General features: G+C 42.4%; 1 long non-coding RNA gene across 1 annotated transcript in view; it reads right to left on the reverse strand.

The window, feature by feature from the left end:
- Positions 1–1,583: 1,583 nt before the first annotated feature.
- The window catches only part of LOC148977121 (uncharacterized), an 87,536-nt gene continuing 63,193 nt past the window's right edge, over positions 1,584–25,926 (reverse strand). Inside the window, exon 3 of the long non-coding RNA XR_016145479.1 lies at positions 1,584–1,748. This is a non-coding gene — a long non-coding RNA (uncharacterized LOC148977121). The remainder of the gene's footprint in view (positions 1,749–25,926) is intronic.

Here is a 25,926-nt window from a genome sequence, read left to right on the forward strand (position 1 = left end):
AAATGACCACCAAGCCAAGAAAAAGTATTTGTCCATGGAAAACCACTTCTACTAGTATTCATCAGTAATTGAAATTCGTACGGAGCAACCCAGCATTTGCTGAGCGTTTAGAAACGTAAAGCTAAAAGTAGCACACGGACGGTGGTTTGTCTGTATGTCTACACTGACTCGGCTGTAATTGGCTGTTGGTTTAGTAGGTGAGGTGGTGTTGAAACGCTGGTGCCGGTGGGGAGATCTCTTCTAATGGTGTCCAGCGGCCTGCCCAAAACCACACAACACACTCAGCATTCACTCCACACGCAGTGCCGCCCAGACAGGCGAGGTGTGTGGGCCTGGGTGTACAGTACAATCACTCGCGCTCTGTGTCTATCACTTCTTTTTCTTATAGGAAATCACAGAAATGAGAGGTCATTGTAAGAGGAAGAACAGGGTTGCCAACCGTTCCGTATTTGACACATAAAAGTCTTGTTCCGTATTGAACTGATATGGAACGCACTTTGTTCTATATTTTTGAGAATCAATTCAGTGCAAATCCATGACAGACACATAGCTTCTAAAATATATGTCAGACAGACTATGAATGAACGAAGACCTGCTATAATGGCAAATTCGGGGACTATCTGAGGCCACGCTCGCTTGGACGTAGAGTTGGCTAATAGACGCCCGCGCCATTGGATGTGCAGTTGCCGCAGTGCAGTCTATGAGCGAGCCAGACGCTCAATGTGCCGCTAGCTGTGCAGCTGCAAATCGTCTATACTGCAAATGCGTTTTACACATAGGCTTCAGTAATTCGAGGAAAAGGAGTTTCCGAAGACATTTGTAGTCTATGATAAGAAAAACTACTAAATTAAAAATATTATTTTTTGCACTGGAAAGAACATTCTAGAAGTCTAATTCTATTGAATAAGTTTGCACAAGGCTACAGAAATCTGTTGTGTTTATTTTTCTTCAAATGCAGTCTAAGCCAATGAGTTTTGAATGTTATTTGTTTAAGTTCAAAAATAAAACGTATCATAAACTAAACAAATCCATTCATTGTTGGCAAAATGATCATCATAGCCTTTATATATCTATGTTGTTCCATCTCGCATTGATAAGGCCTATTTTGCTAATCTATAAATATTTACAAATATATAAGCCAGCAACAGAAAGGTCATGTGCTCGATTCCCAGGGAATGCAAGAACTGATCAAATGAGTTCCTTGAATGTAAGTCGCTTTTGATAAAACATCTGCCAAATGCATAAATGTAAATGTAGACATCTGGCTTTTGATCCACAAAATAAATAAATAAATAACATTAAGCTTATTTATTTAGCTATTTTAATTATGCGGTTAGGTCCAAACTGAATTTTTAAATGATCAAATGCAAAAAAAACAACAACCCCATTTGATCATTTCCATCCTAATTTGAAATGATATCTGTTCCTGTGCAAAAAACTTGACTTATATTATATGTGAACTATGTGAAAAATAAAAAATAAAATGTAGAATAGTGCATTACATTTTTTAAAAATATGTTTTATCCTAAGGAGAGTCCACAAGCCAGACTATTAGTGGAAACCCAGCGTGAGCCCATCCTTACCTTAGTGTAATGGATTGAGAAAAGAGATGGATGCATTACAGTAGATGAGTCTCTCTCTCTCTCTGTATCTTTTCTCAGAAAGGAGAAGGACCGCGCTGCCCACACTCCAAGTCCTCTTGCCCCGAAAACCGCATCTGACCACCAGGACCTCAGGGAAACCACGGCCTGATGGAGGAATAAAGAGAGTGAGAGAGATAGAGAGAGGTGGAGAGGCTTTGGCCCCACAGCAGCTGATGGTGGTATTAAGATATTAATTGCTTTTTGACATTATTTGGTTGCGGGCGGGTCGGTGAACCCTTGTTTTACACTGAAGGCCACACAGACTAAAACACACTTCATATTCCCTCTGCCTGAGCACAGCATTAAGTCTAATATTTGAAATGCTGCAAATGGCTAAACTGAGATAAATGCAAGGCTGAATTTTCTCAATTGCACACAAAAACAAAAACATTCATACGTCAGTTCAAGGTTCACTGCAGATCTCACTTTATTAGATCTCACAGTTTAGCCGACAGTTAAAAGTCAGGCTATGCTAACACTAACCTTGCAAAGACGCAAGCCTTGTGTAACCTGTGTGTACACCACAGGCCCATAAACACCAGTTCCTGGTCAGGATCAGAGAAATGGAGAAAGTGAATCACCAGACTTTGGCTCTGAAGGTCATACCCTATACTTAAACTATCCTGCCGTCATCATGCATTCATTCTGTGTGTGCGCATGTGTGTTTAAATACAGGCAAGCTCACGTTACATATATTAGATGATCTTAATGCATTTTTTTTTTTAAAGAGACAGCTGCAATTTAAAACATCTCTGAATGGACATTGTTGTATTCTGTGAAAAATCCCTGTAGTCATTTTGCTGGCTTTTTTGCATTCACATGAATTTAGTCAATGTCTTTTTGAAAGTCAATCATTTCACACATTTTTTTTTTTGTATTTTACTGTCAGTGTCTGTTCCTCTAGTTGTTGTTTTTTCTTCAAGTGGTGCTCGCCAAACCCCGAATCGTAAGTATTATATTTCTTACTATCCTGCAGTGTTTTGGTATTCCTCAAACACGAATGATTCCTCAAATCATGTGGATTTCTGAAGATATGTGTGCAATTACTTTTTTCTAAGTGCAGTTTCAGTGCGAACCAAATCTGTGTATGTGTGTTTGTAAGGTCCTGGGATGTCAGAGATAACGATTTGAGTTGGATTGATTGATTGTGCTGGATGATATATAGTCCCACACCACTATAGTTCCACTACAGTCAAAGTTAATAGACCTGCACTGGAAAACAGAAGCATGTGCCAGAAGAACAATTATATCCAGAAGGTATCAGAATACATTTCATATCAAGGGTGATTTTAAGATACAAAGGCCACGTTTACACAAAGCCGGGTATTTAGCAAAACGAATATTTTCCCCCTCTCCGTTTTCAAAAATAACATTGTTCACACACCCGCATAAATATGCCGTCGAGCGCCATTATAACTATGCCAAACCTATTGGCGGCGGTGTAGGGGTTAAGGATAAAGCCATTCAAGCCAATCAGAATCCTCAGAATCGACAAGAGCGAACCTAAAACGCAGTTTCTCCCAGTTCACACGACAACACATAACCGGCGTTTTCAGAAATCTCCACTTTTTAGAAATAATCGTTTTCTGTGATAAAAACGGCGTTTTCGTGTAAATGAGAGGGCAAAACGCAGAGAAATATCTGCGTTTTCCCATCGTGTAAACGGGGCCAAAGTGAGATAACAGATAAATATTTAAAAAACAGAACGTTTCCATGGAAACTAGAGCTCTAATAATGTTCCTTTGGAATTACATTTGAAATGAAATCACATACTGTAATTGCAAAATGAGTACAATTACTTGTTTCACAATTACCTTTTTTGCGCTGCTGGAACAAGCATTTTTATCTAGTCAATAGCAGGTTAACATTGACATTCTTGGTGTGCATCTCTGATGCAGAACTCTGGACTGCAGCTCATTAAAAATAGACAGAGCATTTAGAGAGAGTTAAAGTCCTAATGTAAAATCTTTACCAGTGACTTAAGTACAGCATTGAGATCCGTTTCTGCTGAGTGTGCTGAATAATAAACTCACCGTCTACTGTCTGCGAAGGGCTTTTATTTGATCTCTTTGTTTTTGTCTTGTTAAAGTCGGCATGAATTCGATCTACACTCACCTAAAGGATTATTAGGAACACCTGTTCAATTTCTCATTAATGCAATTATCTAATCAACCAATCACATGGCAGTTGCTTCAATGCATTTAGGGGTGTGGTCCTGGTCATGACAATCTCCTGAACTCCAAACTGAATGTCGGAATGGGAAAGAAAGGTGATTTAAGCAATTTTGAGCGTGGCATGGTTGTTGGTGCCAGGCGGGCCGGTCTGAGTATTTCACGATCTGCTCAGTTACTGGGATTTTCACGCACAACCATTTCTAGGGTTTACAAAGAATGGTGTGAAAAGGGAAAAACATCCAGTATGCGGCAGTCCTGTGGGCGAAAATGCCTTGTTGATGCTAGAAGTCAGAGGAGAATGGGCCGACTGATTCAAGCTGATAGAAGAGCAACTTTGACTGAAATAACCACTCGTTACAACCGAGGTATGCAGCAAAGCATTTGTGAAGCCACAACACGCACAACCTTGAGGCGGATGGGCTACAACAGCAGAAGACCCCACCGGGTACCACTCCTCTCAGCTACAAATAGGAAAAAGAGGCTACAATTTGCAAGAACTCACCAAAATTGGACAGTTCAAGACTGGAAAAATGTTGCCTGGTCTGATGAGTCTCGATTTCTGTTGAGACATTCAGATGGTAGAGTCAGAATTTGGCGTAAACAGAATGAGAACATGGATCCATCATGCCTTGTTACCACTGTGCAGGCTGGTGGAGGTGGTGTAATGGTGTGGGGGATGTTTTCTTGGCACACTTTAGGCCCCTTAGTGCCAATTGGGCATCGTTTAAATGCCACGGCCAACCTGAGTATTGTTTCTGACCATGTCCATCCCTTTATGGCCACCATGTACCCATCCTCTGATGGCTACTTCCAGCAAATCACTTCAAATTGGTTTCTTGAACACACTGTAAAAACAAACCTATAGAATCTACTCAATAAAAGTGAGGTAACAATTTGCACTCATTTTGTTTGGGTAGATTTCATTCTATATTTTTGAGTAAGGAGTACCTGACTTTAACAGCTATGATATACTAAACTAAATTAGGTAAATATTCTACCTAATATTTCTCAATACATTACACAGCTAATTACTTATATAAATTGAGTAATAATTAATCTATTATTAGCAGAAAACAGTTAATCTACTTAATTATTATTAATAATAATTAGTGAATAGAAATAATTAAACTTACTTATTCAGAGATGGTTAAATTTACTTAAAAATGGCCAGACACAGGACACAGTAATTTAACAGTAACAAATTACTCTTTATTCACCAATTACTATGGATAAAAACATTTAATTAAAAAAAATAAAATAAAATAAAACATTAATTAAAGGTATAGTTCATCAAAAATAAAAATGATGTACCTTCAATGCACAAAAGTACAAAAAATAACCCATGTACATTTAATTTCAAAAGATACAACAAATCACTAACAACTTCTTTAAAACCTTCTAATTAAAAAATAAAACTGGTTTCCATGGGATGAAACAGTCTTTGCCAGTACAACAGCTCATTTCATTAATTACAAGTGACACAACATATCATTAACAACTTCTTAAAACTAATACAAAAACAGACAAAGACAAATCTGTTGACCAACTGGGATTATGAATCACCAAAACTTTTATTATTTGGTTTGTGTGGCCCTCAAGTTCGTCCTCCTGTTAAAAAGAAAAAGAAAAAGCATATCATTTTTTCAAGTTAGTTTAAGCATATTAACAACATGTTGTTCCAAAACAGTTGTCTTTTTTTATTCACGTCATTTATTTCAAGACAAAGCAGGGTTTCTGTATTAATCAGCACTTCAATTTCAACAGGTAAAAAAAATCAAAAGAAATACTTGAATTCTTGACCCCAGTATCCCATAATAAAACAATTAGCAATCTAATCCTTTACTTTAGATGGTAATATCTTGTAAGGATTGGAATAGATTGTCATGCTGGAACATTCAGGAAATAAATATGTCCACATAGAACAAAGGAATAATAGAGTTGCCACCTGATTATATAGGTGAACATTTAGATTTTTTGAACTTGAATTTAATGACTTAAAAAATAATTTGATTGTCTTTGTCGATTGATTTCATAAATCAGATTTGCTTATCCTAAACTACAACGAGTCGAGTAAGATCATTCCCCTTAATGGAATCGATTCCAACCTTTGCATTTTGAACCTTTGGAATCGACTCTCAATTCCCAACGCCTCGGAATCGATTCTTTTTGGAATCGACCCCCATCCCTATCATTCAGAGGCGATGCTTCTTTACCATTGCTTTGAAAAGTGAAAAGAGTCGACTCGAGAGAACTCTCTCTGAACTGCAAGTGCGTGCGGCACACACACACATACGCGTCCAGCTAAAATAATCATATTAATTTGAAACAGCAACCCAGAATATTTGTCACAAGCATTGATTAAAACAATGACGACAATAATCGCATAAAAAAACGACTTAAACTTCTCTCGGCCTTGACCACCTCAGGACATCGTCAACCGTAGGCTATATCAAATAAAAACGCTGTCGGCGTGAACAAACCCTTATCACACAGCTGCACCTTCGCTAAGCTGTTCACTAGTTTCAGCAATGTGACTAATGTCAGCTAATATTTTAATTATCAGTGTAGATTTTTACTCGCATTTGCCGGTATAAGACCCAGTATAACGTTAACATTATCAAAGCTAAATCGACCAGCCTGAAATTCGAACCTGTCAGCTGGCTGTGGCACCGACATAAGCGAGCAAATTACAAATCTTTTGATGAATCTTACCATGAAATAAGTTAATATTTGGGTTATATGATAACAACATGATAAAAAAAAATAAAAAAATAAATCTTACCTGGAGCTCAACACTTCGTGGTCCTTCGTTGAATTTGAATTCCACGATTCCCGCCTGGACGTTGAAGTTGACGCATAGGCTACGCAGACTGAACTAATATATTGGGGTATGTTTTACTCATTTTTTAATGATCCAGATATTACTGTTAATAAATAGGTAGAGTAGTTAGAATGTACCCATTTTTATATATTTTACTTGCTAACTGATATACTTAAGTAAAATATAACTGATTTGCACAGGTTGTATTTAACACCCACCTGCATCATTTTTTACAGTGCATGACAAAGTGTTCACTGTACTAAAATGGCCCCCACAGTCATTTATTTCGTGTACTCCTTGCAGATATACAGTAGTGCACTCAAATGCCATACACTTAATAGGGATTTGTGAATGAGTGAACAAGTGACAAGACAGTGTATCCTAGTGCTAGCAACTGCCTAGCAACCACTCAGAACACCCTAGCAACCCTAATCAACTCCTTAGCAACCACCAAATACACCTCAGCCACTATGAACACTGAGCAACTATGAACCACACAAAACTTATACAGCAAGGTTCTGTTTTAAACTTTCGGCTTTGTCAAGCCACATTGTTCCGTTTTAGTACTATTTAGTGTTTGGTTAATTCTGTTTACTTCCATGCAGTTTAAAGACCATAATTTTGCAGGCTTTCACTGAATAACCCCTTCTCTCCCTCCCTCTACGTCTCTCTTGTACAGCTTCTTTTCAGTACAGAGCGTGAATGTGAAAAGCGTCGCCGATAGGCAGCCACACAATACCACTAACGCGTTAAAATGACTTCCAGATGTCTCCGACTTCTGATCAAGAGGAGGAAGAGTAGGGGGGAAACCAGAAGAGTACAGGAAACCAAAGCAAAATAAATGATTTGCAAATGTAGCGTAGGGGTGGGGAGACTGATGGACGGCTAGAGACGGCGGTCTGGTGCTGGTTAGATGTGGTGCCGGCTCCGGGTGGGCTAGTGAGGGGTGACAGTGATGGAGGAGGTGAGAGAGAACGCCCGGTGTGATCGGGCAGACACCTGTGCCAACGCTCGTATCGGCTCCCAGAATACACTCACAGATCGTCCGTCCCCTGAGGGCCCCCGAGAGGCCGCAAACTACAACAACAGACTGAGGTACACATGATGAACCTTGATTTCAGCTCTTCAAAATGAAGGAGGTTTTCACAGTGACACCATAAAAACCATTTAGATTCCCCAAAGAACATTTGAGTGAACAGTTCTTAAAAGAACCACTTTTTTTTCTCAGTGTGTAGAACATTTGAATAATCTAAAGAATCATTTTCCACTATAAAGAAACTTTTTATGGATGAAGGATCTTCATGGTACCATATATGCCAATAAATAACCTTTATTTTTTATGAACATTTTAATAATCTAACCATTTGCCACTGCATCATGCATCACAAAAATAAAGGTTTCAAAGGGGTGTTTTCACAGTTGCCATAGATGCAATACCAATGCCATAGAAAAAACTATTTGTGTCTAACCCTTCAGTGAGAGGAACATTTTAATAATCTGAATAACCCTTTTCCACTATAAAGCACCTTTAGGGATTGGAGGAGATGTTAAAAGGTTCTTCAAGGAACCATTGATTTCAATAAAGAACATTTATGTTTTTTTTTACCAATATCATTTTTGCATTTAGATTGCAACTTAAGAGAATGAAAACACTGTTAATGTAGACATGGCCACTGAAATCACATTAAACTGTGTCTGTATTATCCATCCAAATCATTCAACATGTCGGTTCGGAAGCTCTGAATGTCTGTTTGATGGATAGGAAATGGTAAGTTGAGCTTTGAGGGTGAGGAAAATGGAAAAACCTAACTTCTGAATGCACAACTGGAATTACCTGTTTATCACTACCAATATGTCTTTCAGTAGTGGCTGAATGCATTCTAAATATTTATATACATTTATGTTTATATATAAATATAGGGCCTCGATTTCGGGTTCAGATTTGAGGTGAGGATCTCAATCTGTCACTGTTAAACTCACATCTTCAAATGACTGTTTTCTTCAGTAATATTGCATGTGGAATCAGAAGGGAGACTATTCTTCCACAGATTTTCTCAGTATGGAAGGGTGCTCTACTTTTCATTCTGTAAACAAAACAAGCATCATATGATAAATGTTGAAAGCAAATATTTGTCAGTGTTAGTGAGCGTTTTATAGGGGTGGAATTGAATCAAGTCTTAACCTTCAGCTCAGTGACCTCAAGGGAAGACGAGGAGAGGGCAGCATGAAAAAATTTACAGAGAGGAAAACAAACACTACACCAAAGCATGTGAGATGTTTTTCTTTATTTAATAAAAAACACAAAAAAACACAACTTTCAAATGTAACTTTCTCTCATGTTAGTCATTTGCAATGTTATTTAATAGCTTTGTTTCACCCCCCCCCCCCCACCCCACCACAATTTTTGTAATTTCATTTTCTGATGAACATTTACGACCATGCAAAGTTTGGTGTCAGTAAGATTTTTTAAAAAGCATTTAATACTTTCATTCAGCAAGGATGCATTGAATTGATAAAAAGTAAAAGTATTTATTTTTTAATTTCAAATAAATGCTGTTTCTTTGAACATCCTGTTCTTCAAAGAATCCCATAAAAACTGTTGTCAACATCGAGAATAATAAGAAATGCTTCTTGAGCAGCATATAAAGAATAAACTATATTTTAAAATATATCACAATATAGTAAATGATGATGACATAATTTTCATTTTTAAGTGAAAAATCCCTTTAAATTACAACACAAGCATATTACAAAATTCACCAATATGTGTTTTTATTTCTAAGTTAGCGTTAAATGATTGTTTCAGCATTTGCACTTTAAGTTTTGCTTCTCTCCATTTAAGCATTCTTTCGTCCTTTTCTGTCTTCAGTCTACCAGGCTTCACTGTTTTCACTTTTTGTCTCTCTCTTCGGTCTCAGAGTCAATTACAGGGCTATAAAGGTCTCTTTAGCCCAGAGACGGGCCGCCCGTGTCGGGGGAAGCTGAAAGCTAACGTGATTACCGGGTAAGTTTATAAGCTGTAAGTGCTGAGATGAAGTGAATGCTCTCTCAGAGGAGACAAACAGAAAGATAAACTCTCTTATTCTCTTTCAGAGTGGAACAACTAGCAGCACACAGGAGACACACAGGAAAACTGTATACATGCCTCTGGAGGTTAGCGCTGACGGATCTGTGTCCTGACTGCATCCTTTTTCGGCGTAATATAAAGCGTGGAGAGTTCAAGTTGGTGAAGTTCATTTGAAATCCATTGAAAAAGTAATTAGCTTGGCTACTCAGAAAATGTAACTAGATAAGTTACACTGTAGAAAAACGGTATTCATATTGACCAGGGGTAACAAAAAAGGCCAAAAATCACATTAAAAGTAGTTCATGTGTGAGATTTCTGAAGCGATACAATACATTTGTGTAAGGAACAGGACTATTCAAGTCAGTCATTCATATTTATTATTCTGAAGCTTGCATCTAATCTGTTTTTCTGTGCCATTTTTTACTTACGGCATACTGTAAAGCTTGAATGTAACTCGACACCCTTGCTTCATTTAGTATGCGGAACCATTATGCAAATTAGTCCACGCCTCCACTCAATCACACCAGCTCAGACTACCTGATCCACTCTGTCAACTGTAGAAAACGCTACACAATGATAAGGGGAAAATTGATTTAATTCACCCATGTTTGTTCAACCCGGTCTCATCCCAAGACGTCATATAACTGACGTTTTGGGACGTCTTTTGACCATACGTCAATATTCGCCTTTTTAGGGCCCCCTTAAACGTCGGTAGATGAGGTTATGGGATCCTAACTCTACCCCATACCTAAACCTAACCCTAAACCTAACCCGTCACCTAACTGACGTTAAAGGTAAAGCGTCAGTTGTATGACGGCCCGGGATCGCCATCTACCGACGTTTAAGGGGGCCCTAAAAAGGCGGATATTGACGTATGGTCAAAAGACGTCCCAAAACGTCAGTTATATGACTTTTTGGGATGAGACTGTGTTAGTTTGTTTGAACCAGAAACTGATTCAGAATAAAAAGAGGAAGAGTGAATTATACAAGTCGATGTATCAGAATGGTAATGTGTTTTACGTATCGCTCTCTACAACGTCAGACACTTAAAGGCAATTGATATGATTAGCCTTTGGCCTGGGTCTATTATTTGAAAACTGGACCCGAACCCGGCAGGAAGACACAAACCCGACTGGACCCGATTGTCACATATTATTTCACACGAGTTGCGAAAAATAAAACTTTTTGTCTTACCTAATTTTAGTAGTCGTCGTCTCACTTCCTGACGTCGTCTCACTCTTCCCTTCCTTTTTCCAAGCTTAATCCACTCATTATTTCAGCTTTAAAAGTCCACTTGATGTCACGGTGATGGATGAAAAATGCAGCCTTGCACATGCACATTCTGACTCGAGTTAACTCGCATAATAACTTTAACTGTTTGCCCTTTTGAACTATAATAACGATTGCTTGTTCAGCTTGATCATATCTGTGCTCTCTGCTCTTCATTGAGTCTGAATCTGACCACCAAAACTTTAAGATTAAACAAGACGGTTCATTTATATTATTATAAACATTGGAGAAAATGCAAAGCGCGGTTTGGCGGAAGCTCTGCTCTGGTTGCCATAGAAACATGACACGCGCTTGAGATTGCACTCTAATCGCACGTGTATTACCAGCCCGTTCTCAGCGCGTGTTATATTAACGATAACGGGTGCCATGTGAGTAGTATTTCACCGTTTTGTTATACAGCGCGTCCTATATGACGCTAAAGGATGAGAATGCGTTGGTATTACACACAATGTTAAACAGACCCGGGACCCGAAGTAATAGATTCGGACCCGACCCGGACCCGGCTGCTCATTTAAAATATAGACCCGAACCCGTACGGGTCCCGGGTCGGGTCCGGGGCCGACGGGTCTCGGGTGCACTGTAAAGACCTCTACTCTGGGGTGGGGTGAGAGTTCAATTCCCACTGCGGTGGAGCTCTGGAAGTATGAAACATCCAGGAATTGACAGGCTGGTTTTGTGAAACTGCATCCCAGGGAGGATGCACCGTCTTGGATATGAATCAAGCGAAAGACACCCTGGAAGAATGTCCTCCTAAAATACTATCGAAGTCAAATTAACTGTTTGGTTACCAACATTCTTTAATATAGAAAGTAATGCAGGTTTGGAACAATTTGAGGGTGAGTAAATAATGACAAAATTTTAATTTTGGGGTTAACTATCCCTTTAAAGGGATACTTTTTTTTTTTTTTTTTTTGGAAATAGGCTCATTTTACCTAACACAGTCTCATCCCAAAAAGTCATATAACTGACGTTTTGGGACGTATTTTGACCATACGTCAATATCAGCCTTTTTAGGGCCCCCTTAAACGTCGGTAGATGGCGATCCCGGGCCGTCATACAACTGACGCTTTACCTTTAACGTCAGTTAGGTGACGGGCTAGGTTTAGGGTTAGGTTTAGGTATGGGGTAGAGTTAGGATCCCATAACCTCATCTACCGACGTTTAAGGGGGCCCTAAAAAGGCGAATATTGACGTATGGTCAAAAGACGTCCCAAAACGTCAGTTATATGACGTCTTGGGGTGAGACCGGGTTGTTTTACCACACCCCCAGAGTTAAACAGTTGAGTTTTACCGTTTTCAAATCCATTCAGCTGATTTTCTGATATTTAGAAGAATATCAGTAACCGGACAGTTTCTAGTCCTATTGACTTCCATAGTCGGAAAATATATACTATGGAAGTCAATGAGACCAGAAACTGTCTGTTTACTGATATTCTTCTAAATATCAGAAAATCAGCTGAATACATTCGAAAAGGGTTTAATCCAACTGTTTAACTCTGAGGGTGTGGTAAAATGAGCCTATTTCCAAAAAAAGTGGAGCATACCTTTAAAGCATATTAAAAAACAACATTAAAAACTTGATTTCAACACAGGGGATCTTTAAGATATATTACAGTATGCAAAATGGTAAAACAAATTCACTGTAAAAAATAAAATAAAAATAAAAAATACTTGCTGTTTCTTGGTAATTAATTGTGAAATTTACCAGTCATTTCGGAGTGAAAATTGTTTCTACACAAATTGAAATGAACAGCCCTCTCCTTCAATGACCCCTTTAGATTTTTCACTAAATGTGTTTTATTTCAACCAGTGGTGAAATCACACATATCTGAGGAAAACCACTGACTAAAAATATCCCCTCTCCACAAATGGAACATCCATTCACACACTTCTAACACCACATACTGTACACGTGCGAGCGAACACACACTCACACAGCTCCGCCCCGGGTACAGCTTGCCCTCAGTTCTCCTGATCTTTAGCCAATGTCCTGCCAGTAATCTGGGTGGTCCCATTCCTGTGGTTCTGGCAACCCATACGTCCACCAAGCCAAAATATTACAAACACACCCATTTACTTGTCATGACAGAGTGAGGTTAAATGACTAGATCATGAATGCTAGTGACCCTCCAAACCATTGGTCCCATGTGCCGTACACTTACACATTGTGAACTAATGTACGGCTACAGAAGAGTTTGAATATAGTGCTACGGTAGAACTGGTTATGGTGCTTTTGTCATTTTTGGAGACTAACAGTGAAAAAGCAAGTCAAGGCTATAGACATTTCTGTTATTTTTTATTTTTTTATTTTTTATTTTTTTGGGGGTGATGCAGCTGGAATTGTTTGATGGACTGTTTCAATGTTTTGTCATGTACTTCAGATAAACCCCAACACTAGACAAAACCTAAAAAACCAAAACAAATTGTTTTTGGTTCCTTTTATGTTGGTCATTTGGAATTTTTCTGAGAGGGTGAGACTGCAAACTAGACCAGAATTAATGCAGATATTCAAACATCTGACTATGTGAAACTGCTGCGTCTGACATTGAATACTTCCTTATATAGTATGCAATAAACAGTGTGCCAAAAGAGTAGTACGTCCGAATACATACGCAGATATGCTGAATTCGGAACCGCATACTAGTATACTACTCATGCCATCTTTCTATCAGTAATCGAAAAAAAGTAGGGAAAGAGTTCCCGGATGATCTGTAACTTGTGGCAAGTTTCTGAAGTGTGAATTCGATAGACACTTTACTATCCCATGAGGCCACGGGAGAGGATTTATGAATGGCAGTGAAGCGACACACTGATACTGGTGACAGTAACAACATGAAGTAGGTAGTACATCCAAAAATCCTTCATACTACCCACATTCATATATTTAATGGTCACGAAGTAAATTCAAATGTAGTACCTACTCACTGTGTGATATTTTGTTTGTATGGGGACTACTGTATACTATAGCTATCGCGATTTGTAGCAAAGAAAGTGGCTTGGACTTGTTCATTTGAGTTGGTGATTTCTGCACATCCTCCTAAAAATGATTTTGTGGTGAAGTAAATACTACAGAAAAAAACAATGTAATTTACATGAAAAAAAAGTTAGTTCAGGCGAGAATAAAAAAAGTAAATTCTCACTCTCAGAAAAAAAGGTACGAAAGCTGTCACTGGTACACTTTTGTACCTAATGCACCCTTTAGGTACAAAAGTGTACCTTTTGAAAAGGTACCGCCCCAGTGACAGCTTTTGTACCTTTTTTTTTCTGAGAGTGAATCGTGTAGAAATGAACATTATAAAATTAAGTAAAATTACTCAACTTTTCTGATACTGGTGTTCCCATCATGCACTGGGCCATGAATAATTAATGAGGTTGATTTTTCAATATTTTCCAGCTGTATTTACTCTATTTTATCATTGCTTTTGTTGTTAGGATTAGGAACTTGCCATTTTGTGACATTTGGAGTTCATTTTCTACTTAAAATGACACATTCAAACACAAAAACAATCCATCAAATCTTACCGTCATTGTGTATTACCAAGTATTGAATACCAAGTATTGAGGTCTGTGTTCACACATGTAACTTCAGAAAAGAAGATACAGTGACACACTATATATATATATATATATATATATATATATATATATATATATATATATACATACACACACACACACACACACACACACACACACATACATACATACATACATACATACACTGTATATATTGATTACTTAAACATTTTTGAGTAAATTCAGCCTGATCTCACTAGAATTCGTACGAGTTTTACGAGGTGGCTAATTCGTAACAATTCATACGACCTCACTTGTACGAATTAGTACGATTTTGATAAATCGTACATATTTTACCCTTACCCTGCCCCTAAACCTAACCTTCACATGGGTTTAGACAAATCGTACGAATTCGAACAAGTGAGGTCGTACGAATTACGAATTAGCCACTTTTTAATCATTCGTCGAATTCATACGAATTGGTCTTGAGATAGGGTAGGTAAATCATATTCTTAAAAAGTGTGGTCTAATTCAATGTTATATAGTTTGAGTGACATTATTTTAGTGAAATAACAACATTTTAGCAGATATTACTTAACCTTTAATTAGCTAATTTCTTAATTTCTTGTGTTATTTTCCACTTAATTTAGTTAAGTATAGCTTACTTAATTCTATGTGTGACATTTACTCAAAAAAATATCAGTGCAAAAACTTGCCTTAGAAATATTAAGTAAATTTTACTCATTGTTTTTAGTGTAGGACATCAAGTACCAAGGGCTAAGTATCACTATAGTTCTGTCTCATTCTCATTCTCTTTCTATCGCTCTATTTTATGAGAACAAATCCAGAATAGTTGTTCGGCTTAACAAAGCTGTGCAAGACCAGCCAGTAGTTAATATATCAGATGGAAATAGCAACCCCATTGCATACATTTATCAGCTGAATTTCATAACTTTATAACAGTGTGATTTATTTTTCTTTAACACCATCCATGCTGTACCCATTATTCCTCTCTTAGGATGTGTTTCATGCAGGGGAATTGATTTATGAGTCCGCTACTCTGTTCTGGACTGAGTTACGCGCAGCAGTTCACCCCGCGAACCACAAAATGCTGTTGCTTTATGGCAACAGGTGTTGATGGATCACATAAAAGAGAGATAGCAACAGGCTGAAAGGTGTGTGTGCAAGCGTAGGAGAGAGAGAGAGAGGAAGACAAGCTCCCATATGTTCTGCATTAGCCACCGTTCTTCACAGGTCAGACTTTTGCTCTTTGTAAATGTTTGTGCAGGTTCATGTCACAATAACTTGCAGAGTAGAAACAGCAGTTTCTTAAACGTGTGCAATTGCTCTCCACCCTTTAACTAAAGAAGAGTGATGTTCGCTCCATCCTCCAGGTCTCGCTTATAAGGCTCGTACCCCCACGCCAGCTTCGGCTTCCGCTCTTAATGAGATCCAATTGGAGAAGGGCTGCTCTCGTGGCTTTGATGGCTGTCACATGTGGAAGTGATTGGCGAATCTCGTGCTGCCGACAGCAAGCGTGAGGACCAGAAAGCCCCGGGTGTGTCTCAGCAGCTTCACTGTAAGCTGTCCAAGAGAGAGCAGTTTGTAACAGAGGCCTCAAAGGGGCTGATTCACTGAAGGTATAATTCAGCCCATATATATATTCACTACATTCTAGTGTTGTAGAACTCGAGACAATTCTTGGTCTCAAAACCTTTTTTATTCTGCCTTGTACTAATGCCCAGTACTTCGGCAGTTCCAGACGAAATATAACCAATCATGGTTATTTCTGTGGCCGAGGCTCCTAAACAGTGAGAGTTTTAAAGACTGTCTTGCAACCAAAGATAGCCTGCAATAACAGTTTCAGAAAGTTACTATCATCTCACAGTGGGTTTGCTGACTTACGTCTACTGACTGGCCAATAAAAATGCAACATGAAATTGCATATTGATCAATACAACATGACGGTAAAACTTAAAGGGATAGTCCACTTTTTTTTTGGAAATAGGCTCATTTTACAACTCCCTCAGAGTTGAACATTTTCGAATCCATTCAGATGATTTTTTTGATATTTAGAAGAATATCACAGTAACCAGACAGTGTCTGGTACCATTGACTTCCATAGTATATATTTTTTCCTACTATGGAAGTTGCGTTCAGCATAGGTTTTCATACTGTAATGAAGATTTAAGTATTTATGCACCTCTGTTCCCTTTCGTAGTCACTTCGAGTTACGTCAGAAGTGACGGAGATTGGGGGTTTCGCATAGAAAGCCAATCCTCTTCGAGTATTAAAACACGAGCCAATGGCATGCAATGCCTTGGGGCTGCGGAAATTTGCATAGCGTACTCCGCCCTACTCCGTGAGTATAAAAGGAGGAAGTGAACGCAACCGCAGTATGTTTTCGCTTCGGAGCCAAGAGAACCTCTTCACTCCTGAAAGCACTGTTCAAGACTCTTCGAGACGAGCGTCCTCTTCAGTGTTGGTGTGACGGCGGTACCCAGCGAGATTCTGCATCGCCTGCGATCTGAGCAGTGGTCTGCCAGACTTTGCGCTTCTCCCTGGTCGCTTCAGCGCTGAAAGAGTGAATTTCCTCCTCTCATTGAAAGAGCTGCACGCGCACGTCTTTTTAAAGACGGTTCGCCCGTGCTCTTCTGGGTGTGATTGATTTCTGTCGTCATCTGATGGTCACGATCGCTGCTTTGTATGCCTGGGCATTTCAGCATGCAGCAGCAGCGTTCGTGGATGACTCATTTTCCTTCTGTGGGAACATGACCATCTCTACACTGAGGTCGAGACTCAATGATCTCACTTGAGTGAGAGTCCCGGTCCCCCCCGCTCGATCGGTTTCCTCCATAGGGGGCCCGTCGACCCGGGGACCTGGTGATTTACGGTGATGGTGTGGGATAAAGCCCCGACGATTCCTCGGGCCACACCTCCCGCCTCAGTGCGAGAGCCAGCGAGCGTTAGTTCGATTCAGTCGGTTGCTTCTTCGGTGGCACCGGCTGCTTCGGGCAGCGCTCCAGATGATGATGCGATGTCGATCACAGCATCACTAGGCGGGCTTGACTCCTCGGGAAGTGAGGATGCGGCCGCGTTGCCTCCCTCGGGAGCGTCAGCGCCGCCGTGTCTGATCCCGCGATGATGGCCGTGCTATCTCGGGCGTCCGTGAGCATCGGGTGGGGGTGGAACTCCGCCCCTCCCCGATCTCTCGCGGCTGAATAATTGGTTTTTGGGTAACGCTGCCGCCTTACGGCCACGGCCAACCCCAATTTCCTTTTTTCCCCGAGTTGCATGCGGAACTGACACGCACTAAAAAATAAATAAATAAATAAAAAATAAAAATAAAAATAAAAAAGCGTGCTTAGTTCCCCGCCCTTCCTCCCCTCGGCGATGCGGCTGTCTGTGGGCACGCTGGGGCTCCCCCGGTCAACCGGCGGTTGCTCTCAGATGCCCCTCCAAAGCCTATGGGTTCTCGTCGTCTATGGCGGCGCGATTCTGTAGAGCGGCGGGACAGGCAGCCTCCGCCCTGCATATGATGAGCACCTACAAAGCTAGCTGCTCAGGAATGTGCACGAGGAGGTGACGGACCAAGCGAGCTGCGAGCCTGTCGCCTACCTTGTCCTTAAACGGGTCACGGAGGCGGTCGCTCGCTCCCTTGGTCAGGTGATGCCCACCGCTGTGGTCCAGGAGCATCATAATGTTCGGCGGTGCGGTCCAGGACTTTGCCCAGCACTTCTCGACCGCCTAGGAGCAGACGAAGGCGGTTTCTCTGCCCCGACGGCCAGCTGCTGCCTCCAACCAGCCGTAGGCTCGGACGCCTCCGCCAGCTCGCCGCCGAGGACGCCCCCCTGCGGCTCCCTTCCCTCCCACGCGGCCCCAGCAGCAGCCTTCAGCCGGTTCGCGTCGCGGAGGAGGCCACAGGTAAGCGTCCCAAGAAAAGAGCCCCCCCTCAGGCCGCGTGCCCCGCTAGACGCCAGGCGAAGCGATGTTCCTGAGGCGGGCCGCTCAGTGATAGTGTCATGGTTTTTCTCAGGAGGCGGTGGCAGGGCCCCTCCTTCCCCGGTGGAGGGCCGGTGGAGAATCTTTTGTTCTAGCTAGCTCCCTGAGCTGGTTGAGGAAAAGCTGACACTGTCGTTGAGCACACAGACTGGAATGAGCGCGCACGACGTCCAGTGCGTCGCCCCGTTCATTCCTCTCTGTCTCGGAGGGCGCGGAAGGGTGCGTGTGTCGTCCCCGGGCTACGCCAATCCCTTCCCCCTCTGTCGCCAGACCCCCGGCAGAACAGACCCCCGTGGAACGCTCTGCCTTCCCTGGTCTCTTCTGTCGGGGAGCGGGTTTCGACGGTGCATCCGGACGTGGTAACTCCTGCACGCATGCCGGTCGACCCGCCTCGCTGCCCCTCCGGGGGGACGTCTGTGGTTCGCATGACCCCGTTGGCTCACTTCCTGGAAGCCTGGCTAGCGCTTCCCGGGGTTCCCGCTGGGTCATCAGAACGATCGGATTCGGCTACGCGATTCAGTTCGCACGGTCTCTTCCCCGCTTCAGGGGAGTTCGCTCCACGATGGTTGGTGGCTATGCCCCAGTCTTGAGAGCGGAGATTGCGACCCTGCTGGCGAAGGGTGCAATCGAGACGGTCCCTCCAGCCGAGGTGAGGTCCGGGCTTTACAGCCCCTACTTCATTGTCCCCAAGAAAGACCGGTGGGTTACGACCGATCCTGGACCTGCGCATTTTGAACCGTTCTCTCCATCGACTACCGTTCAAAATGCTCACGGCCAAGCGCATTTTCGAATGTGTTCGGTATCAGGATTGGTTTGCAGCGATCGACCTGAAGGACGCGTACTTCCATGTCTCCATTCTCCCTCGACACAGACCGTTTCTTCGGTTTGCCTTCGAGGGCCAGGCATACCAGTACGCCGTTCTCCCATTCGGGTTAGCTCTGTCCCCTCGCGTCTTCACGAAGATCGTCGAGGCAGCCCTTGTTCCCCTTCGCGAACACGGGGTTCGCATCCTGAACTATCTCGACGACTGGCTGTTACTAGCACACTCTCGAGCTCAGGTTTGCGAACACAGAGACCTGGTGCTACGGCACCTAGCCCGTCTGGGCCTTCGGGTCAACCGGGAAAAGAGCAAACTTTGCCCCGTGCAGAGGATCTCTTTTCTCGGCATGGAGATAGACTCGGTCGCCATGTCCGCGCAGCTCACGAACGAGCGCGCGCACTCACTGCTGGCTTGTCTTCGACAGTTCGAGGGCAAGAGTGCGGTTCCACTGAAACTATTTCAGAGGCTCCTGGGGCATATGGCATCCGCGGCCGCGGCAACGCCGCTCGGTTTGCTTCATATGAGACCGCTTCAGCTGTGGCTTCGCGATCGAGTCCCGAGGTGGGCATGGCATCGCGGCTCGCTCCGAGTTCCAGTGACTCCGACGTGCCGCCGATCCTTCTTCCCGTGGTCGAACCTCAGCTTTTTACGGACAGGGTCCCTATTCAGCGAGTTTCCAGGCATCTCGTTGTCTCCACGGATGCGTCTACCACGGGTTGGGGTGCCATGTGCAATGGGCATGCGGCCGCCGGTTCCTGGACAGGAGCCCAGCGCCTCATGCACATCAATTGCCTCGAGCTGTTGGCAGTACGGCTCGCCCGGCACCGCTTCCGAGCGTGCTCTAGGGCCAGCATGTGCTTGTCCGCTCAGACAACACTACGGCAGTAGCGTACATCAACCACCAGGGGGGGTCTACGCTCGCGCCGGTTGTCGCAGCTCGCCCGCCACCTCTTGATATGGAGTCAGAAGCACCTGAGGTCCCTTCGTGCAGTTACATTCCTGGAGACCGGAACCGGGCAGCCGACGAGCTGTCCCGGGCCCGTCCCATCTCCGGCGAATGGCGACTCCATCCCCAGTCGGTCCAGCTGATTTGGGACCAGTTCGGGGAGGTTAGACCTGTTCGCCTCTCGGGACTCGTCCCACTGCGCCCAGTTTATTCTCTGACCCGCGGCTCTCTCGGCTCGGATGCGCTGGCGCACAGCTGGCCACGGGGCCCACGCAAGTGTGCGTTCCCCCAGTGAGCCTCCTTGCACGGGTGTTGTGCAAGATCAAGGAGGACGAGGAGCAGGTCTTGCTGGTAGCCCCCTTCTGGCCCACCAAGACGTGGTTCTCCGAACTCTTGCTCCTCGCGACAGCACCTCCTTGGCCTATTCCTCTGAGACCGGACCTACTCTCTCAGAGACGGGGCACTCTGTGGCACCCTCGTCCCGATCTTGGAGGCTGCACGTGTGGCTCCAGGACGGGACGAGGCAGGTTTGAGTTCGCTGCCACCTGCGGTGGCGGCAACCATCACTTCCGCAAGAGCGTCGTCCACGTGACACCTTTATGCGTTGAAGTGAAACCTCTTCGTCAATTGGTGTTCTTCTCGCTGAGAAGACCCCCGGAGATGTTCGATCGGAGTCATGCTTCCTTCCTGCAAGAGGGGTTGGAGCGCAGGCTGTCGCCCTCCACCCTTTGGATTTATGTCGCGGCCATTGCCGCGTCTCATGATGCAGTGAAAGGTAAGTCTATGGGAAGCATGACCTGGTCATCAGGTTCCTGAGGGGAGTGAGGGGGCTAAATCCGCCTCCCTCCCCTCCTGCCCTCTGGGGACCTCTCAGTAGACCTGGGTGCTCTGCAGAGGCCTCCCCTGGAGCCTTTGCAGTCGGTAGAGTTTTTGCCCTGTCCTATGTGACAGCACTCCTGATTGCATTGGTATCCATCAGGAGAGTAAGGGACCTGCACGCACTCTCTGTTGACGAAGTGTGCCTGGAGTTCGGGCCGGCTTACTCTCACGTATTCCTGAGACCCCGGCCTGGATATATGCCCAAGGTTCCTACCACTCCCCTCCGGGACCTGGTGGTGAACCTGCAAGCGCTGCCCCTGGAGGAGGCAGACCCAGCCTTGGCACTGCTCTGTCCGGTACGTGCTCTCCGCACCTATGTCGACAGAACGCAGTGTTTCAGGACCTCAGACCAGCTCTTTGTCTGTCATGGGGGGAGCCAGAAGGGAAGGGCTCTCTCAAAGCAACGGCTGTCCCACTGGATAGTGGATGCCATTGCTTTGTCTTACCAGCAGCAAGGCCTTCCGTGCCCCCTTGGTGTGACGGCCCATTCCACTCGGAGTGTAGCCTCCTCTTGGGCTTTAGCGCACGGCGCCTCGCTAACAGACATCTGCAGAGCTGCAGGCTGGGCGACACCCAACACCTTCGCCAGATTCTATAATCTGCGAATTGAGCCGGTATCCTCTCACGTACTCGTTTCGGCCAGTTCTGGATCCGCTCAGGTGTCTTCGCTTGCTCGCCACTCCACTCCCCGGACTGGATAAGTGCGATATTTCCTCAGTTCTTCCATTGAAGTCTTGAGTCCTCCAGCACCGACGATGCGGGCACCACTGCGTTGCTCTGGATGCTAGCTAGGTGCCTCCGTGCGCACGGTTCCCCATGGTAACCGTCTCATGTGTATTATCCACTGTAAGCCTCTCTGAGCATGTGTCTTCCCTTGGCAAGCCATCTGCCACCCCTGGAGTTTAAATCAGTAGCCACCTGCGGTTGGTACTCCAGTGTTCCATATGCGTTCCTATGTGGCCATATGTGTATTCTTAAGTCCTCCCTTCGGTAGGCAGCTGGTAGCATGTCCCCTTCGGGATATGTTTCCCAGTGTACCTTGGTAATCCTGTGTCAAAGTCGGATCCCCAAAAAAAAAAAAAAAAAAAAGAGGTAAGGCTCGGGGGTTCAGTCTTTCGCAGGGCACTGGAAGACAGCTTGAAGATGGCGTGATGGCACAGACCCCCAATCTCCGTCACTTCTGACGTAACTCGAAGTGACTACGAAAGGGAACGTCTCGGTTACGTATGTAACCCTCGTTCCCTGAGTAGGGAACGGAGACGTTACGTCTCCCTGCCACTTCTGCTGTATCGCTGGGTAGAGGCCGAGTTCAGTCTTGGCTCCTCAGCGAAGACATACTGCGGTTGCGTTCACTTCCTCCTTTTATACTCACGGAGTAGGGCGGAGTACGCTATGCAAATTTCCGCAGCCCCAAGGCATTGCATGCCATTGGCTCGTGTTTTAATACTCGAAGAGGATTGGCTTTCTATGCGAAACCCCCAATCTCCGTCACTTCTGACGTAACGTCTCCGTTCCCTACTCAGGGAACGAGGGTTACATACGTAACCGAGACGTTTTGTTTAAAACTACATTGTTTAAAAATAATATGTGTTATGTAATTCAAAAAAATACACTGTATTAAAGTCATCATACCATTGAGAATAATGGTAAATACCAAAAAAATAACTACTTTAAATGTCCAGATGCACTGATGTAATGAGAATTTGTGGATTTGTGGGTAAATGGGCTTAAAAAAAAAAAAAAAAAAAAATATATATATATATATATATATATATATATTATAAATACACAAAATACATGCATACAAGTTAGGGTTCGTTAAGATTGTTTTTAAAGGCTGCATTTATTAGATAACAAATATAGTAAAAAGCTTACAGTTACAGTTTAAAGTGTTTTAAAGTATTTGAATTAGTATGAAAATGTAATTTATTTCTATGGCAAAACTGAATTTTCAGCATCATTACTCCGTGTTATTTTTGTGTTTATTTGAAATAGAAGTCTTTAATTATACTGCCACCCATTTTGATCATTTAAATGCATTCTTGTTGAATAACGTATTATTTTCTTTAAAAAAAAGTCATATACCAAAACAAAACTATTTGTTGGAAGCCTTACTTTTCCTTATCTTGGTTCCTACACTTTATAGTGGCGACTCTTTCTCTCACAAACTCTTTCTTTCTTCATTTAATCTTTTCCCCAAAGAAAATGACAGGAAAGCCCCTGAGAAGCACAGACAGGCCCTCCTCATCTGTAAGCCATGTGCATGTGCATTAGAGTTGTGCGTAATAAGCCCTCAGAGGGATCTAATGGATTATGGGCCAAACACATGAAGACCTGTACAAAGAGCAGGGCCAGAAAGACCAGCATTGTGTAGTGACATTAGCCTTGTCTAATGAAGGTTCTGGTGAATAAAGGAGAGTTGAGTGAGTAAATAATGTATTGGTGTTGTTTAGGGGGGGATTTCTCTCAGTATATGAAAACACACGAGCCGTGAAGAATGTATTTAATGGGGATACATGACATCATTTCCCCTGAGGAAGGAGAAAGGATGTCATAAACTCATGTGATTAGTTCAAAAGACACACTTAAAAAAAAATCAAATAATATTTTTAATTTTTGCACCAAATGTGGGACAGGTGGAAAATTCTTCTAAAAGATCTGCTGATGTGTACCAATGCAGATTTTAAAAAAAGTAAATCCTACACACATTTTTCAATCACTGTGATCAATCTGCATGGGTAGTTAAGGTAAAATAGTTGAGAAGTCTGGAAAGGAAACCACCATCCAAAAGTAACAGCTAAAGTACACTCAGACTGCAGGTAAATGTGGGCCAAATCTGATTATTTTGCTCATATGTGACTCAGATCTGACAGTGTGAACAGCACAAACCACATTGAATCGGATCTTTTCATTTCTGATTTGGGCCACTTCCATAAGTGGTTCTAAATCTGATACAGGTCAGATGTTTCTCAATGCAACATCAGTCTGAACAGTCATATCGGAATACATGCAACTTTTACGTCCCTCTACTAGAGCAACATTCGTCACAATTCTGTGCTCATGGGAGTCACTTAACATACACACCTGAAGTTATCAAGACTATTGAGAAAGGCGGTCAGTCTCAGAACTCATGAGGGCTCATTTCATAAAGGTTTAAAAACTCTCTTATTTCGCATCCTCGTCTTTTTTTATTAATTTATATATTGCCTGCCCATAAATGCACTGGCTTCCACAGCAGATCACACTTCAAATAAACAAACAAACAAACAAAAAAAATCTAATAAATCGTTTTAATGTTCTCCGTCCTTTCTTCCATATGACAGGGTGCTGCATGTCATCTTTTTATCATTCTTTTACACACACAGGTCACTCCAGGACCATGATATGTTTGCACTGGAATCTGAAATTGGCCACATTTAAAACAACAATGTGAACAGCGATACAAAAAAAAAAAAAAATCTGAAATCTGAAGGCTCGCAGCGTGAACATAGCCTTAAATATCCGTTTCTATACTTTTCAAATTACTTCAGACATTCATATGCTGGAAGAAATGCATCATTTCCATAACACAGACGGGATGTGTGAGCTCGGTTAAATATCACAGAGGCAGGTTTTTATTGATATGTCTAATGAAAGACTGTGGACGGATAGATGGATATATTTCATGCTTTGACGGACTGCCATTCCCGGAGACGAGGCTGAGGATCAGTGTCAGCTGGTGAATAATAGATGTTGTTTATGAGAGTATATATTCAATCTGACCCCAGAGGTTACCGACAGAACTGCAGCACAACTCCCGCAGGAGGAGAGAGAGAGAAGGGGAGAGATAGAGAGGGAAAAGTGACAGATGATGTTCGTTCAGGGACGTGAAGGGTCATTGGGTGAGGAGGGACTCCACATGAGCCATTAGTGACACATCTCAAATAGTCTAATAGACACACACACAGCTATTAGTGATGTCAAATGTCTCTGTAAACATGGACAAACACAAAGCACTCAGTCATATATAATAGTGCAACAACATCACATGTGCTGGTATGACCTGTGAGTGGGTCAAAGAGGAGATTTTTTTTTTCTTTTTTACAAATCTATTTTTTAAATGCATGTGGCAAATTCTTAGAAAGGCAGTTGTTGTATTCATGTTTCATTTTTAAAAACCTTTTATGATAACTCGGTTACACATTATTTTAAGGTGTCCGTGTTACAGTGTAATTAATACGTTCTGAGTAATATTAATTAACTACATGTATTTACTAGGGTTAGGATTGGGGTTTGATTTAGGGTTAGTTGCATGTAATTATGTATAATTTATAGTTATTACTACAGTAATAAATAAAGTGTTACCAACAACAAAAATGTAAAGTGGTGTAACAATCAATAAAGTAATAAAATGTTTTTTTTTACTAATATTATTATTTTTTACAAGTATTTAAGAAAAAATGTTTGTCAAATCATAAAATATCATGTTATGATTTGACAACCTGAAATGACTTTGTTTTATGAAAAAACTGACCCTGACACAGTAATGAGGGTGTACAAGGGTCCTCTGTGTGATGTCGTTTCCTGTTCTATGGTTTTATCGTGACATGACAACAAAAGTTCCTGCATGTTGGATGCATCACAGTTACTTTGATTTGGTGGGCACAGTTTCCAACCTTCACTATTTGATTTTATTTAAACTTAAAATAATAAGGTTTCACTATACTTTGACATATGTAATTATGTATTATTTACATATATATATTATTCACTATAATACATATATAAT

The sequence above is a fragment of the Pimephales promelas genome, chromosome 11 (assembly GCF_988280905.1).
Source record: "Pimephales promelas chromosome 11, fPimPro1.hap1.1, whole genome shotgun sequence".
NCBI lineage: Eukaryota > Metazoa > Chordata > Actinopteri > Cypriniformes > Leuciscidae > Pimephales > Pimephales promelas.